The 15,661-nt window shown below is 35.3% G+C and overlaps 1 pseudogene; it reads right to left on the reverse strand.

Moving 5' to 3' along the window:
- LOC125851017 (uncharacterized) overlaps positions 1 to 15,355 on the reverse strand; it is a 35,453-nt pseudogene extending 20,098 nt beyond the window's left edge.
- Between the last annotated feature and the right edge of the window lie 306 nt (positions 15,356 to 15,661).

Genomic DNA, 15,661 nt, shown 5'->3' on the forward strand with positions numbered 1-15,661 from the left:
CTATCTTCATCATCCTCATATTCCAACAATTAACAATACAATAACAATGATAATAACAACATTCAACTATACAAGCTAAGCTACGCATAAGCCAATACTCAACATGAAGACCAATTCACAATTTTGTCCATTCAAGGCTAACATCCCACATCCTTCAATTCACTAACAATTCTTAACAATTCTACATAGATAAATACATATAAGAACAGTCCACAACAATCTACACAATAATCGTCCATCAATTACACAAAATCAATACACCCACTTTAGGCCAAATTTAGAGAATTTGAGAAGACATTGGTTAATGGGGATTTCTTTCTAAAAACCATTAATAATCATTAATAACCATATAAATCATCATTTAAAACCTTTTTATGCAAGAACTCATGCTAGAATCGAAATAGATTTTTGTGTGTATTTGAAAAACCTTGAAAATCTTTTGATTGAGTTCCTTGAAAGAAAGAATAATCAAGGATAAGGATCTTCATACCTCTAAGTTGAAAACTCACGAAAATTGAAGAAGAAGCACTCGAAATCTTCAATCCTAGCTCCAACTCCTCTTCTTCCTTGAGTTAGAGAGAAATATTTGAGAGAGGAAATGATTTTGGAAATTCTAAGAGGAGTGACTTAAATGAAAGGAATTAAGTCATAAAAAGGTCTTATAGTTGCTAGGAAAAGAATAAAATAGCATAGGATCACTTTTGGAAAAGGACTAAGGACCCATAAAGTCTTAACTTAAAAATCTGCCCCTTCCCGTCTTAGTTCGCCCTTTTCTTCAGCCTGACAGTGCTTCAATATTTCGAGCATAACTTTTTACTCCAAGGTCGAAATTGGGCAAACTCAGTGGCGTTGGAAAGAGGACTCAAAGACCTTTAATTAGATAGGTAAAGGTTCACCTAATTCATTTTGAGCTAAAAGATATGACCATTTAAAGTTGACCCTTACAACTCACTAGTTCAAATGACTAGTTTCCGGACGTCACTGTTATTTTCTCATCATTTCATCAAGTTCTCAACTCCAAACTCACATGTGAGACTCTAGTTTCACTAGTTCATTTTTAGGGTCGTCACAATTATGCCTTATTCTATTAACCTCATGTCATTCCACCATGCCCATAACTGCAAAGGAGTACAATCTACAACCTGAAGTGCTACATTCGAATCTCTTTTCCTTTTTTGACACTTTTCACGATCGGAATGAACCATGTTGCGCCTCTGGAAAAAAGATGCAGGGTCAAGAAACGGTCATATTTACGATACTTAATTTATGGACCTCTTATATTTGGGAAAGGCAAAAAAAACGTGTTAAACTTATATAAAATGACGCAAAGTATTTTTCAAATAAAGACTTTAACAAAAGGAAAAATAAACAACTTGTATTTATAAAGTGAATACATTATAAATGTTTGTCTTTTGAAAAATCAGACTTAGAGCAATGTGACCAACAAATATCTAATCTATTTGAAAATTTCTTTTGATAAAAAACTTATATTTTCTTAAGCAAATGCTTATTCTATGAGTCTGATTGAAAACATTTTCTAGTAAATGCACCTTTAAAATCAAAGTTTAAATATTAAGTTCAACTAAATCTATTATTATGAGACACACTCTTAACAGGACTAATTAAAACTCCGAGCCAATATAGCGGGTGATATATATATTGTTTATCAAAGAATTTTTGTGTAAAAATAAGAAGAAATAAAAATTTTGAATTTGATTTTGCCAAAAACTATTGGACATTCTAACCCATTATTATGGATATATTGTAGGGCACTTTTAGTTTTAGAAATAAATAGCTATATATATAGCTATATATATATATATATATATATCATTTCATTTCGACCCTTTTTTACTATTCAAAAATAATCATAATATATATGGATATAAAAGAATTTATTTTAAAGCGAACCTAAAGCCGGTCAACAATCGAGGTCTTCCACATATTTCTTTACAAATAACACATAAAATGCACATGTTGGTCAAGAAGAATGTCTCCTGTACTAGACGGACCCAACCCCTGTGTCGAGTCCCACTAAGTCAAATGGAAATTATACAAATAAGCGGAGCCTACTAGGGATACGCAGGTCTATATTTCAATTTTACTAGGTTCGATCATGAATGAGATAGGTATCTAAACTGGCTTACTCGAATGGACAACTCAAGCCAGGGAGGCGCAACTTATAGGTAACAATGCTATTTCGACTTCATTGCTGGTCCAACTCTGCCTAACATGTGTGACTAAAATTCTTCACTGCGTGCCTAGACACTCCAGTTTTATCTCAAAAAAATATAGGATGCATTACTGTATTTCCTACTATCTTATTTTTAGAGACTCGGATAGTGCGCAAGAACACAATTATTAACAATTTAATAATATCAAAGCGATAAATGAGCAGAAAGTAGCACATTAGGTCATCAAAACAACATATTCAATGAAATAATATAATAAAATCAAGTAAAGTCAATACAATAAAATTCAAATTCTGATTATTCCCCAGCGGAATCGCCAGAGATGTCACACCCCTATTCGCGTACAACGGAGGATAGCGTTTTTCCATTATAAGTGACGTTATTGATTAATAGATTATTTTTAATTTTCAGAGTCGCCACTTGAAATTGAGTTATGGTGTTCCAAGTCATCTTTTTGTTTAATCCCTAATCAAAAGAAAATGACTCTTTATTCAATCTGCGAACCAAAAATTCGAGTAAGGAATTTTGTTGACCGAGGGAAAGGTGTTAGGCATATCTCGAGTCCCGTAGTTCTAGCACGGTCGCTCTTACTATCTTATACTTATCTTGATATATTTTTGGATAATTTGTATCTATATGCCATGGTTTGCTTTTTTATTTTTTTCTAATTATTGAATTTTTATTAATCTTAAACCGGAAGCATAACTGCATTTTTGATCTTGACATTTGGAGACATAACTGTCTTCCTCTCTCGAGTTCATCACACCTCATAATCTCAATTTACACCTCTTGGTTTGAATTAACAAAATTGATTATTAAAATAATTTGGCCAAGGTGCGTAACCACATCCTTAAGTTTCTTAAGTATCTCAAAAAGATGTGGAACCACATTCTTAATTGAAACTCATTTCTTATTTATTACTCTTTTGTTTAAAAAGAAAATGAAAAATATAATTTATCTTATCTAATGTTAGAGGCATTCTCATTTATTACTTTTTTGCCCAATTCGCATCTTATCATAATCCTTTATGGTTATTGACTAAGCCTTAAATCAAGTCTAACCTTCAGATCGTTAATAAACATACTAGCGTAACTACTNATGTGGAACCACATTCTTAATTGAAACTCATTTCTTATTTATTACTCTTTTGTTTTAAAAAAATAAAAAAAATAAAAAATAAAAAATAAAAAATGAAAAATATAATTTATCTTATCTAATGTTAGAGGCATTCTCATTTATTACTTTTTTGCCCAATTCGCATCTTATCCTAATCCTTTATGGTTATTGACTAAGCCTTAAATCAAGTCTAACCTTCAGATCGTTAATAAACATACTAGCGTAACCACTTGCTACCATTTTTACATACAATTGAAACCCATAAGTAAGCAACTTAGTATATAAAGCAATATTACGTAAAGAAAGGTTAAGAAAAATAAGAATTTCAATATATATATATATATATTTCAAAATATATGAAAAAAAAAACAACTAAAATGATGCATCTCAAACATGATAAGAATTTCCTTTTTAAGTTACCTTAGTTAACTTTGGTTTATTTTTATCTTTAAAGAAAAAAATAAATAAAAAGGACAAACTAATCTAAGTTGATAATGTGCAAGAAAAATATGTGCTTAGTCCATTTATTTAAAATACCATGTTGAAAACTCATTTGTGATCTCATTCTTATTTCAAAACATCTAGACCAAAATTCCATATCACCACTAAATGGAGAAGACAACATTTAGCAGTAACTAAACTTCAACATCATAAATAAACACCTAAATATAGTATAGCTCACTGAAATTGATAAGTCAATTAATTACACTTTTTAAGAGTTAATTCCAAATAAAAATACGGCAAAAGTGAAAATAGAAATCGAAAATGGACCTTTAGTGAGCCACAAATTTTAAACACAAAACTTCACCGAATTCAAAATTCACAAAAAAAATACAAGAAAAGTTTGATTTGTTCAAGAACCACAGGCCAAAGTTGAAGTTCGACTAAAAATCTCACCCCCCGAGTCATGAATTTTGGTTGTTGTCGGCTATGAGTGTTGTGTGTAGTATAGTTTTTTACTTTCAACAAGTCTTGGATAAATCCGCGACTCAACTCAGTGTTTAACAATATAAACGGGCACTTTATATGGCCAAGTCAGATTATTTATTTATTATAAAACAAACTATGCTTCAAGGCTTTCATGTTAATTTATTAATTTGCCAAATATGCAAATGTTAACTAGTGTTTTATCATGTGATGACAAGAATTCAAAGATATATTCTAAATATAAATTTGTTACAGTAACTAAACCCATATTATGACAAGTTTTTTTTTTTTTAGAAAATCATGCATCTATGTAAAACCCCATGAACAAACCACTTGTAATTTATAACATAAAATTATGCCTACTTCACTTCAATTAGGATAAAGGAAAAATAATAATATTAATCCAATAGAAAACATCAATGTCCAATCAATATAACTACAAAGTTTAACATTAAGGCAATATCACTAAGAATTTATGTATCAATGAAATCAAACATTAAAACAATTGTTTTATTTGGAAAATGTATTTTGACTGGTTTAGAGTCGCCACTAAATTTTTAAAGAAAAATCAAGAAAACTATTTTTTCAATAGATTAAAACAGGGAATCAATTGAAACTATAAGGGGGTTCGGGGGTTCATATAAGTGTTCTAGGAAGGGTTTGAAAGCACTTAGAACACCCGCTTATGCGGTTATCCGACGATTAATTATTTGGCTAAAATAATTTTAACTTAGTTTAACTTGCAAAATTTGAACTATTTGTTAGTTAGGACCATTTTAAATAAAATGCAGAAATATTTATCTAAGCGAAATATTTTGTAAACTTATCCCTAAATTTTGTAAGAGATGATCGGTTTAGTTAAATTGTTAAATCAAAATAAACGTCTCTCGGGGATTTGAACCTTTCGACCCTAAGGTTAACGACAAATACTAACACGCAAAACAAACACAGTAAAGTAAAGAGGGAAAGAGAGTTGGACCCAAATCTGGTTTCTGTCTGCCTGGAACAGTATTTGGGCCCATTTTTCGTTTTGGGCCAAAGGCCCATTTGAGTGGCACCTGTCCTAAGAACTAACTAGAATAAGAATAACAACTAAATGGGCTTAGGCCCAATAAATAACAAAATACAATTTTGGAATTAAGAGTGGGCCTTTGGCCCAATCTTTCAATTCTTCAATCTGCTCCAATATTTTTTTGACTCTGGGACCTGTACGTCGCTTTTAAATGGCCGGTAGACTAGAATAAAGGATTGGGCCTCCGTGGCCCAATGAGAAAAATGCAAGGGTAGAGTCCATGAAGACTCGGACAAATTTCACATGCAACGAGAAAATGAGAAAAAATAATGATAAAAATTTAGTATCCAATAATAATAAGATCTTTCAAACCTTAGCTCTAAACGATAACGTGATTCATCAATTATAAAATAGTAAATAGTAATGTATCCAAGGGCACATACTCAAGCATGTTTCAAGTACTAGACGATGGCAATTTATGCTAATAACATTTTCTTATATATATATGATTGGAGTGTGTATATCACAATATAAAGGTAAACAAGTTAATTATAAATTAATATGATTAAGTCCAATAGACTTTCTTATAAATTAATGTACATAGTTTTCGAAAAATAGTCACGTAGTTTAAATAAGGAGGTAATTCACTACTCTCTTCGCTTCAAATACTTGTCATAAATTTTTGGAATTAAATCAGATTAAAACAAATTAATATTTAAATTTAAAACAATAGATATTCAAAACATATATAAAAGATACTATTTAAACAAACAAAAGCTTTAAACGGTTAGTCAAAATGCATTTTAAATACTTTAGAATGGTTTATTATTATGACTTGTAATATTTATTTATCTTTCGCGTGGTTTTCAAACACGTAAATTTACTATTATTATTATTGCAAATTTCATGTCAAAAATTATTCAAAATTAACTTTCCAAATTCAAAAGGTGCCATATAAATTCATTTAAGGCATAATATGCTAAGCTCACTCAAATACAGAGAGTAAAATAGTGTACGAAACTCTTATGCTACAACATATTTAAACTAGCATGGAAGAGACAAGATAAAGTATCCTATAGTGAACAGGGAAAACATCTGGACCATAATTTGACCAATACAAAATAAATGTAGATCAAAATCTTTAGGCCTAGGTGAGACCTAGTCTACACAATCTTGAAAATAAGCATAAGAACTATGAGTTACCCTTTTGGCCATTGTTAATTTATTAGCAAAATTAATTTTAAAAAAATAAATAAATCAGTAAATAAATGTATAAAAAATAAATAAATAAAATAAATAATTACCCTTACATTTTAAATTTTAAAATAAAGTAGTTATTAATATTTTAATATTCATAAAGAAAATATATCACGTTAGTTTATTTGGGAGAGTTTTGAGGAGTAACTTTTTCATTTTCCATTTCTCTCTTACATGATTATACCAATCTTTTTAATTTTGATTGAGAAATTTTCTTCCTTTAAAAATTTATAGTTCAAATTATTTTTTGTTTCAATTTACGGTGGTTTTAAATCAAGTCTCTTTATGATGTAGAGTTTTCTTTTTTAAAACAAAATAAAAATTAATTATTTATTTTTTTAAAAAAAAAACAACGACAATTGACCAAATTTTTAAAAAAAAAAAAGATTAATTAATTAGTAAAATTGTACATGTCTAAAAAAATTAAAAACTACACATTGAATATTTGTAAATATTACAGATACTTTATTGTTATATTAACTTTTCGGATTATAGATATATTTTAGTTATATTTTCATTTTAAAAAAAAGGCTACAATTTCTACAGCTTTCTTTCATTTTCTCTACCCTATTTGTTTAAAAATCAACAACAAGTTCCACAATGTTGAACAAGAAAATTCCATCAATGCTCTCCTCTATATCGAAAGATAGAGAATTACGTCATGACCATACACGTGAACAAACAACAATACAAGCGAAACGGTCATGAACTCGAGAAGGATACAAACAGGGAAAATAAATCAAAACGAGCATTATGCTATCTTAGAGTCTAAACATATATTATTCACTAAAAAAAATGAGGATTAAAAGCTATCGCTTAGATTCGAACACATCCTGCAAAAGCATCTCGAGTCTCATACTATTTTGCAACTCACATCTAAGCTTCTACTGAAAACTAAACAAAAAAGAAGAAAAAATAAATTAGAGTTGTTACCTTTCGATGGGCAGCGAGCAGGGACGGGATGAGCAGGAGGAGATGAGTTTCCACCACCACAAATACGAGTTTAATCCTGAGCAGCTAACAAGAACGCAAACCAAACTCGAACAAGATTTCCTCACAATTCAGAATTAGAGAAAAACGTTTAAAAATTCGTGAGTACCGAATGATTGTTCCCGAAATCCCACCTTTCTTTTCCCTAAGTTTTCCAATATTGATCTCTAATTTTTTATCCAACTCAAAATTTCCCAACTTAAAAAAAAACCCTCAATACTAAACCGAAAAAAGAAATATATAGAAGGAGATTAGGGTTGACGAGTTGGGGGGAAAATGAAATGGATTCCAAATTCGAAATTTAAAATATTTAGGATAAGGCAGCCAGCTCCCACTAGTACTAATTCCAACAGATTGAGCAGGAGGGTCGTTTGATCTTGGCAAGGACGAGTGAATCGCGGAGATCGGGACACATCGGAGGAGAGAGGCGCGCTGCTGGAGGATTGATTTCTGGGTTTTCTCGTTCTATTTTTGGGCATTGTTCGCTGGTTGAAGAAAAAGGTACACGCAGGGGTCGGTTCTATTTTGGTAATGTTCTACGCTACTACTGTTGTATGTATTGTATGGGTCTGGGTTATTTGTAGTTCGATATGCTTGATTTCATGCATGATTTTGAAAGAATTCAAAAGTCATCCTGATACCGAATTATGGAGGGACCGGAATGCTCGAGAATAAGATTTAAGAGCGAATGATTGGAATACAGCCGAGTTTTCAACATTACTTCTGCCTACATATCCCTCAACTGAGGAAATCAGACTACTGGTAGTTCGACTCTATCTGTTGAAAAGGAAAATCTCTTATGCCAAGATATCCTCCGATTCGATAGGAGTGAGAAAGTAAGTCGAGTATGAAAGGAGGATTGCAACCTCTTAGCCATGAATGTGGTGCACTTCACACCCATAATTAAGAACTTACACGGACATACTTGTCAAAGCTCTTGGCGCATTGTCACTCCGATTGGAAAGTTGCTTCCGGTAGAAACCAAAAATTTTCGGATGCGAAACTGAAACCAGGAATCCTAAAGAAAAACCCACATGCCTTCTGGTAGGGGTGTGGTTTGATTGTGGTGGAAGTCGCTCCTTTGCTCGCGTCCCAAGAGTTTGACACTCATCTTTGGACTATGTCCCAGTTCGCTGCTAAGAAAAAGTTTCACATTGTGCTGCTTCCTTTTTTATGTCGTTCGCACCTGTGGTTTGTTTTGGAAAATTCATCCTTTCGGATGCTCTCGACAAGGACTGAGATAAAACTCATTAGCATAAAAATACAATTCGAATGGGAGACAGTGCATTTTACCGTGTAGACACTTAATTATCCTCCTTGAATATTTGACGTCAACTCTATCGGGTTTGACATGAAGCAAATAAAGTTTGTGTCTCATATTTACAATATAATCTTCAATGTACTCTTTCTTTGATATCAAAGTAATAAAATATACTGATGTAATATATTAACTCTTCTCTAGATGTCGTTGTTGATAGTTCTCTTGATGTCGTTTTTGCAAAGAACAAATGATGCAGTTGATGTTGATCCTCTTGTGATGGGTAAATTTTCTCTTGCAATGCATAACCTTTTTTTTTTCGCGATGCATGAATCCTTCTCTTGCTATGCATGAATCTCTTTCCCGTGATGGATGACGTTTTCTCCTGCTATGCATGGTTTCTTCTTTTTGCTGTGCATAAATCTCTTTCCCACGATGCATGAATTCTTTACCCGCGATACATGAATTTTCTCTTCCGCGATGCATGACTTCTATCTCTTGCTATGCATAACTTCTTTCTCTTGCAATGCATGAATCTTCTTCCCGCAATGCATGACATTTTTTTCCGCAATGCATGAATCTTCTCTTATGATGCATAAATCTCTTTCCCGCGATGCATGACTTCTTTCTCTTGCAATGCATGAATCTTCTTCCCGCAATGCATGACATTTTTTTCGCAATGCATGAATCTTCTCTCGCAATGTATGAATCATTTCTTGCAATGCATGACTTTCTTTTGCAATGCATGAGTCTTTTTTCCTGCAATGCATGAATCTCTACTTTCGCGATGCATGAATCTTTTTCTTACAATACGTGATTTCTTCTCTCGATGCATGAATCTCTTTCGCAATGAATGAGTCTTCTCTTGCAATGCATGAATCTCTTTTCTCACGATGCATGACTTCTTCCCGCGATGCATGAACCTTTCTCTTGCAATGCATGATTTCTTTTGATGACGCCGTCCCCGGTACTGAACGAAAATAATGCTTCATCGAGCAACATAGGTGATCTTCTGGTGTATTTCTTGGGTGGCGGTATCGTCTTAATCGACAATATAAATAAAAACGACCATCGGAGTAGTGGTATCATCTCATTTGACAATACGATATAAATGACTCTCCGGATCGTGGTACCGTCTCATTCGACAATATAAATAAAAATGACCCTCGGAGTAGTGGTATCGTCTCATTTGACAATACGATGTAAATGACTCTCCGGGTAGTAATATTATCATATCTGATAATATAACGCAGATAAACGTCTTACAGGTATCTCTAGTTGCTAGGAAATAAAAATATTGCTCTCTTCGTGGTTTTCATTTGTCCCATCTCTGAACATAGTTGAACGTTCATTATGGACTTCGCCTTGTTGGGAATTGAATGAAATAATGTTATTCATATTCCAAAATGTTATTCATATTCCAAAATGTTTGATATGAGCAGCATAAAATATTTCCTGCATCCACAGAGAAATTGTCAATTTTGGGGAGCTCTTTGCCCCTTTGACTTCTTCATATTCATTGAATGGTGGGATATGTTCATCTTGAGGTAAGCTTATAGACCTGCGTCCACAGAAAAATTGTTAGTTTTTAAAAAAAAAATGAATTGATCTGTGTCGATCTCTTCGGTTGTCTGCTCCTTGTCTTGTTGTCTTCGGTTGATTTCTCCGATCTCTCGCTTCTTGATAGATGAGACAAAATATTTTTTTTTGCAGATATAATTGAAACATGAAGGAAAAGTTTTTAAGGAAAATAGACTTTCAAAAGTAATGTTTGAAAAAAGTCACTGCCAAGTATTATGTCACGTCAAGTTTAGAGAACGTCATTCGGAGTTAGTGTTTTGAGATCTGTCTGATTACTTGTTGGGAAGTATTCAAAGTTGTTCTAAACTTCCGATGAACCTTGTTGAAATTTTGTGGTCATTCTCGAAATTTTTGTCCCATTTAACTATCTTGGCTTATCTTTAACCATCGGTGAGCAAATCACGGAATTTTTGAGATCTTCTCAAAAATTCTGTCCCAGTTGCAAATCTCAAAGTAACTTCAGTCTCAACTTTGTTGGAGAGATCTTCCTCTTGAGAATTTTTGAGTCTCACTCAAAAATTCTGTCCCAATTTCTATTGCAAAGGAAAAATAGAAATCTTACGAGAGATATAACCGAGCCCTTGTGGCGCCTCCGTATCCCGTTGAGGCAGGAATCAGGTCAAACGTAGTTCCCCCAAGGATTAACAAAAGTAGAAATTTTACAAAGAAAGCGACCGAGGCCAACATAGGCCGCCTACGTATCTCATTCTTGAGAATTCAGGTCGAACGTAGTTCAAATACAAAGAAATATTTAAGGGGGATAAAAGGGGTGACCGAGGCCGACATAGGCCGCCTACATATCTTATTTTTGAGAATTCAGGTCAGACGTAGTTCATTACATAGGAATAGATTTTAAACGAAGCAATTACAAGCAAATAGAGCGATTACAAGGAAATAATTGAAGTACAAACTGAAGCTTCATACATAGTATCACTTGACAGCATCTGAATTGATCGGTTTTGTCCATTCGGTGCCATCCATCTCCGACAGGACTAAGGCACCTCCAGATAATACTTTGTGAACCATGTAAGGCCCTTGCCAATTTGGCGCAAATTTTCCTTTATATTCATCTTGGTGAAGGAAAATGCGCTTAAGAACCAACTGACCAACCTCAAACATTCTGGCTCTTACCTTCTTGTGGAAAGCACGAATCATTCTCTGTCGATATAGTTGTCCATGACAAACATCAACCATTCTCTTCTCATCAATCAATGTTAACTGATCAATTCGCTTGCGAGCCCAATCAGCATCACCCAATTCAGCTTCTTGGATGATTTTCAAGGAAGGTATTTCGACTTCGGCAGGTATAACTGCTTCTGTTCCATATACTAGCAAATATGGAGTAGCTCCAACTGATGTTCTGACAGTCGTTCGGTAACCCAACAAATCATATGGCAACATCTCATGCCAACCTCTGCAATTATCAATCATTTTCCTCAAAATCTTCTTTATGTTCTTATTGGCGGCTTCTACCACTCCATTCAATTGGGGACGATAGGCGATTGAGTTTCGGTGAGTAATCTTGAATTGTTCACATATCTCTCTCATCAAGTAACTGTTGAGATTCGCTCCATTATCAGTAATGATGGATTCTGGTACTCCGAACCTACATATCAAATTGTTGCGAACAAAATCAGCTACAACTTTCTTGGTTACCGATTTGTACGAAGCTGCTTCTACCCATTTGGTGAAGTAGTCAATGGCAACCAAACTGAATCTATGTCCGTTAGAGGCAGTTGGCTCTATTGGACCAATGACATTCATGCCCCAAGCTACAAACGGCCAAGGTGAACTCATAGCATTGAGTTCGCGAGGCGGTACTCGAATCAAATCACCATGCACTTAACATTTATGACATTTCTTCACAAACTTGCAACAATCATGTTCCATAGTCATCCAAAAATAGCCGCCTCGAAGGATCTTTCTCGCCAAAGTGAGCCCGTTCATGTGAGTACCACAAACTTCGGCATGTATTTGTTCCAGAAGCTTTGCAGCTTCACTAGCATCAACACATCTGAGAAGACCTAAATCTGGAGTCCTCCTATAAAGGATCTCCCCACTTGTAAAGAAATTGAGGGTCATGCGGCGTATCGACTTCTTCTGATTGAATGTTGCATTCTCAAGATAAGTCTCGTCCTCTAAATACTTCTTGATGTCAAAATACCAAGGCAAACCATTTGATTCCGCTTCGACGCGTGAACAATGAACAGACTGTTCTTTTACCTGTATATCCACTGGATCAATATAACTTGTGTCTGGATGTTTAATCATTGACGCGATGGTGGCAAGAGCATCGGCCAACTCATTCTGTGTCCTGGGAGTGTGTTTGAACCCAATCTTGCGAAATCTCTTGCATAACTTCTGTATATACCGCACATAGCACATATGGTGTGATCTTTGGGTTTTTCACGACCCATTCTCCTTGAACCTGATGAATCAGCAAATCTGAATCTCCAATAACCAGCAACTCGTGAACATTTATATCAATTGCCATCTTTAGGCCGAGGATGCAAGCTTCATACTCAGCCATGTTGTTCGTGCATACAAATCAGAGTTTAGCCGCCTTAGGATAGTGCTGACCAGATTCTGATACTAAGACCACTCCGATACCTTTTCCTTGATGATTTGCCGCTCCATCAAAAAATACTCTCCAACCAGGGTATACCTCAGAAATATCTTCACCCACAAATGAAAGTTCATCGTCAGGAAAATAGGTCTTGAGCGGCTCATACTCCTTATCAACTGGATTCTTTGCAAGATGATCAGCCAAGGCTTGTGCTTTTATCGCCTTCTAAGTCACATACACAATGTCAAACTCACTCAAAAGCATTTTCCATATAGCCAACTTCCCAGTCGATATTGCTTTCTGGAAAATATACTTCAACGGGTCCATCCTGGAAATAAGCTATGTGGTATAAGAAGACAAATAATGTCTCAATTTCTGAGCAATCCAGGTCAAAGCACAACACGTTCACTCTAACAGAGTGTAACGAGCCTCATATGGAGTGAACTTTTTGCTCAAGTAATAAATGGCTCACTCTTTCTGCCCAGTTTCGTCATGTTGACCAAGCACGCATCCTAATGCGTTATCCGAGACACACTAATATAGCAATAACGGACTCCTTTCTCGCGGAGGGACCAACACCGGCGGACTGGATAAATAGTTCTTGATGGTATCAAAAGCAGTTTGACATTCTCCGGTCCACTTGGTCGAGGCATCTTTTTTCAATAGCTTAAGATGGGCTCACACACCACGGTGGATTAAGCTATGAACCGGCTGATGTAGTTCAACCTTCCCAAAAAACTCATTACCTCTTTCTTGGTCTTCGGAGGGGGTAATTCGTGGATCGCCTTGATCTTGGAAGGGTGAAGCTCAATGCCCCTCCTGCTGACTATAAATCCCAACAACTTGCCAGCTGGCACTCCAAATGCACATTTGGCGGGATTTAACTTCAAATTGTATCGACGCAAGCGATCAAAGAATTTCCTCAAGTGAGTTAAGTGATCCGAACTCCCGCGGGACTTGATTATGACATCATCTACATACACCTTGATCTCCTTGTGAATCATATCGTGAAAGATGGTTGTCATGGCCCTCATATAAGTAGCACCGGCATTCTTGAGACCAAATGGCATCACCCGATAATGATACACACCCCAAGGCGTGATGAAAGCTGTCTTTTCTGCATTTTCTTCGTCCATCAGGATCTGGTGGTAACCCGCATAACAATCCACAAATGACTGCATCTCATGCTTAGCACAATTATCAATGAGAATGTGAATATTTGGTAATGAAAAATTATCTTTCGAGCTAGTTTTGTTGAGATCTCTTTAGTCAACACAAATTCTTATTTTTCCGTCTTTCTTGGCAACCGAAACAACGTTAGCTAACCAAGTTGGATACTGCGTCACTTCCACTACCTGGGACTCGATCTACTATGTAATCTCCTCTTTGATCTTCAAACTCAACTCAGGCTTGAACTTCCGAGTCTTTTGTTTTACTAGACTAAAATCTGAATTGATCGGCAACTTATGGGACACCATATTCGTGCTCAGCCCTGGCATATCTTTATAAAACCAGGCAAATACATCAATGTACTCTCTGAGCAAACGAATCAGGTCTCTTCTTTGAGCTTCCATCAGATGGACACTGATTTTTACTTCTTTAACACATTTCTCATCTTTGAGATTCACAGTTTCGGTTTTTTCCAAATTTGGCTTGTGTTGATTCTAGAATTGTCGAAACTCTTCAGCAACATGTTCAGGAACCTCATTTTCTTCTTTGTCTTCCTCACACTCATCATCACCTGCCTCATTTTGTTCACTCGGTTCATGACATGACATGACACTGGCATGTTTTAAATTAATATTACTGAAATCATAAACAAACAAAGTTAGGAAAGTAAAATATAAACAGATAAGTAAACAAACAAATTTTGATAAAATAGGCTTTTCATTTAAATTGAAAGACAAGCACAAACTTTGGTCATGGTCGAGGGTCATTTTGCCTTTTTAAACATCACAAGGGAATTTAAAAGCTTCAAACAAATAACAATTGCATAAATTGTGGGTCTCGGGTCTCTTCCGGACTACCACCGATTTTCAAACAAACAAAGACACATGTCTTTTCTACCCAGATGAGCATGAAATCAGGAGTGGTGTGGAGGTCCAGTTCTGCAATTGTTCATCAGGTTCTGCATTACGGATGCTTGATATCCCAGCTTCTTCTTCGATGACCGCATCAATCTCCTCAAAAAGGCCCAAGATTCCCTCCCCGAGACCATCATCATCGACATATCCTCGCACCGGGAATGACTGGTACAGATGAAGAATTGGCCTGGCCAATGCTTGATCAACATTCTTGTTCTTCACTTCGGCTTCGTCAGCATCTGTGGGGACATACCCCAAACCAAACTTTGCTCCTTTGGCGGGAATTTGTATAGGCTTGACGATTCCTTGAAAGTGTTTCCCCAATCCGAAACCTGGTTCGAAACCATTCTGGAGCATGGCAGTAGCAATCATCCTGTACACGGCAGACATAGGAGGTTGTGGAGCCAAGTCATCACCGGTGGCATTTACCAGCTCCACCGCGTAGAAATCACAACCTCGAGAGACATCATCAACGATCGGTGCATACCCATTGGAATGCCTATCTTCACCATAAATGACCAATTTGTTGTCCTTCCAAACAAACTTCATTAGTTGGTGAAGGGTAGAAGACACAGCCCCGGCCATATGAATAAACGGTCTTCCCAGAAGCAAGTTGTAACTGGTGTTGATATCCAACACCTGGACCTACACATTAAAATCCGCAGGGCCCACCTGAAT

The sequence above is a fragment of the Solanum stenotomum genome, unplaced genomic scaffold (assembly GCF_019186545.1).
Source record: "Solanum stenotomum isolate F172 unplaced genomic scaffold, ASM1918654v1 scaffold21622, whole genome shotgun sequence".
Taxonomy (NCBI): Eukaryota; Viridiplantae; Streptophyta; class Magnoliopsida; order Solanales; family Solanaceae; genus Solanum; species Solanum stenotomum.